At 50.0% G+C, this 2,500-nt stretch overlaps 1 protein-coding gene across 1 annotated transcript in view; it reads left to right on the top strand.

The window, feature by feature from the left end:
• map3k4 (mitogen-activated protein kinase kinase kinase 4) overlaps positions 1–2,500 on the top strand; it is a 65,032-nt gene that overhangs the window by 811 nt on the left and 61,721 nt on the right. The window lies entirely within an intron of this gene.

Genomic DNA, 2,500 nt, shown 5'->3' with positions numbered 1-2,500 from the left:
GAACAGCCTAATCCGTTTGCATTGAAGTGCCTGTAGTTACTGAATAATATGCTTTAGTATGTAATTAACCTGAGATTTAAACGTAACTGGGCTGTATTCATGCTGTGTTACATCACTTCTGAGATGCTCAGCTGAGGAATACATATTAATTATAGGTTTAACCCCTTAAAATCTCAGTCGTCAAGTCAAGTGGCTTTTATTGTCAGTCCGTCTCTGTACAAGTACACAGTGGAGTGAAATTACGTTCCTCCAGGAACAACATGGAGCAACAAGGAACACAGAGTACAAAGTGTGAATGTGCAGACATCGTGTGCAAACAAGAAATTAAACTAGAAACAATAAATATGATAAATTACCCAGACATTAGACACCGTAAACAGACAGGACAGTAAACAGACAGGACAGTGCAGCACCGACACAGCACTCATTCTGGACATGAGGTCATGGAATAAGGTGCAGAGATATGAACCTGCTATGATCTGAGAGCCACACAGTCAGACGACAGACAGAAACACAGCAGATACTGAGGTAGAAAAACCAGAGTAAACGCAGTGTAGCAGCAATGATAGTGCAGGTAGAGCATCAAAAGAGTGTGTGTGTGTGTGTGTGTGTGTGTGTGTGTGTGTGTGTGTGTGTGTGTGTTGGGGGTTAGCTCAGTCCTTGTGAGTTTAAGAACTTGATTTATTGAGGAGTAAAGCTGCTGCAGAGTCTGGCAGTGGTGGCACGGATGCTCCGGTACCTTCTGCCAGACGGCAGCAGTGAGTAAAGTCCGTGTGAGGAATGGACGGGATCGTCCACAATGCTGGTGGCTTTCCAGATACAGTGTGTGGTGTAGATGTCCACGATGGAGGGGAGAAAGACCCCGATGATCTTCTCAGCTGTCCTCACAATATGCTGTAGAGGCGGTGCAATTCCCAAACCAGGCGATGATGCAGCTGCCTCAGGATGTTCTCCACAGTCCCCCTATAGAACACGGTGAGGATGGGAGGGGGGAGATGAGCCTTCTTCAGTCTCCGCAGGCGCTGCTGGGCTCTCTTGGCTATGGAGTTGGTGTTGAGGGACCAGTTGAGGTTCTCTGTGATGTGGACACCGAGGAACTTGGTGCTCCTGACGATGTCCACAGCAGAGCCAGTGATGTTCAGTGGAGGGTGGTCACCTCACACTCCTTGGTCAACAACCATCTCCTTAGTTTTATCCATATTCAGAGACAGGTTGTTGGCTCCGCACCAGTCCGTTAGCCGCTGCACCTCCTCTCTGTACGCTGACTCGTCGTTCTCGCTGATCAGACCCACCACAGTCGTGTCATCAGCGCACTTGATGATGTGGTTTGAGCTGCACTTTGCAGTGCAGTCATGAGTCAGTAGAGTGAACAGCAGTAGAATGAGCACACAGCCCTGAGGGACACCGGTGCTCAGTGTGGTGGTGCTGGAGATGTTCTTACCCATCCTGACTAGCTGAGGTCTCTCAGTCAGGAAATCCAGGATCCAGTTACAGAGGGAGGCGTTCAGGCCCAGCAGGCTCGGTTTTTTCAATCAGCTGCTGAGGAATGATGGTGTTGAACGCTGAACTGAAGTCTATGAACCGCACTCTGACGTAGGTGTCGTTATTGTCCAGGTGGGTGAGAGCCAGGTGGAGTGTGGTGGAGATGGTGTCGTCTGTTGAGCGGTTGAGGCGATATGCAAATTGCAGTGGGTCCAGTGAGGGAGGAAGCTGGTCTTTAATGTGCCTCAGGACAAGCCTCTCGAAGCCTTTCATGATGATGGGAGTGAGTGCAACGGGACGGTAGTCATTGAGGCAGGACACTAGAGACTTCTTCGGCACAGGGATGATGATGGTGGACTTGAAGCACGTTGGAACGACTGCAGTGCTCAGAGATGTTGAACATGTCCGTGAGAACATCAGCCAGCTGTGTGGCGCATTCTCTGAGCACTCTGCCTGGTACGCTGTCTGATCCTGGTGCTTTTCGTGGGTTGACTCTGTGTAGAGTTCTCCGCACATCAGCAGTGGACAGACACAGTGCCTGTTCACTTGGAGGAGGTGTGGTTTTCCTCACTGTCATGCCGTTCTGTGCCTCAAACTGAGCATAGAAGTTTGTTAAGCATGTCTGAAAGGGAGGCATCACTGTCACAAGCAGGTGGAAGTGACTTGTAGTTGGTGATGGCCTGGATGCCCTGCCACATGTGTCGTGTGTCAGCAGTGTTTTGAAAATGATCATGGATTTTCTTTGAGTAAGCACGCTTAGCCTCTCTGATGGCCCGGGAGAGCTTGGCTCTTGCTATCCTGAGGCTTGCCTTGTCTCTTGACTTGAAAGCCTCGTCTTGGGTTCTCAGCAGCATGCGCACCTCTGCAGTCATCCATGGTTTCTGGTTGGGGTGAGTTGTGATGGGTTTGGAGACAGAAACATCATCAATGCAGGTAGTACCTGCTCTGAACATCTCCCAGTCAGTGCGCTCAAAACGGTCCTGAAGAGCAGAGAGAGCTCCTGGTGGCCAGGTTCTCA

The sequence above is a fragment of the Pygocentrus nattereri genome, chromosome 22, assembly GCF_015220715.1.
Source record: "Pygocentrus nattereri isolate fPygNat1 chromosome 22, fPygNat1.pri, whole genome shotgun sequence".
In the NCBI taxonomy this organism is placed as follows: Eukaryota; Metazoa; Chordata; class Actinopteri; order Characiformes; family Serrasalmidae; genus Pygocentrus; species Pygocentrus nattereri.
This window is presented reverse-complemented; position numbering and strand designations above follow the sequence as displayed.